This window comes from Trachymyrmex septentrionalis, unplaced genomic scaffold, assembly GCF_001594115.1.
Source record: "Trachymyrmex septentrionalis isolate Tsep2-gDNA-1 unplaced genomic scaffold, Tsep1.0 scaffold106, whole genome shotgun sequence".
In the NCBI taxonomy this organism is placed as follows: domain Eukaryota; kingdom Metazoa; phylum Arthropoda; class Insecta; order Hymenoptera; family Formicidae; genus Trachymyrmex; species Trachymyrmex septentrionalis.
The window spans coordinates 266042-266335 of record NW_017304185.1 but is presented as its reverse complement, the minus strand read 5'-3'; the positions used below and the strand labels follow the sequence as shown (position 1 = coordinate 266335).

Below are 294 nucleotides of genomic sequence, written 5' to 3'. Positions count from 1 at the left end.
ATTTTACAACTACCACATTTCCTTTTAAGGACATATTTTTTAGATAATTTTGAAACGAAATTCCTAATACAAAAATATCGAGACTACAATAATTTTTTGAATTATAAGTTAACTTTAAATGCTTATGAGTCAAATACCATTTTACTTTTAAAGCCTCTATTATTATTTCTGGATTCTTTTGAACATTCTAGATGGAAATCCTAATATGAAGATATCGAGGCTATAATAGTTTTCGAATTACATATTATCTTTAACCAATTATAACCAATTTAACCAATTATATTCAAAAACTAT

At 23.5% G+C, this 294-nt stretch overlaps 1 protein-coding gene across 3 annotated transcripts in view; it reads left to right on the top strand.

The window, feature by feature from the left end:
* LOC108745620 (hydroxyacylglutathione hydrolase, mitochondrial) overlaps nucleotides 1-294 on the top strand; it is a 2646-nt gene that overhangs the window by 980 nt on the left and 1372 nt on the right. The window lies entirely within an intron of this gene.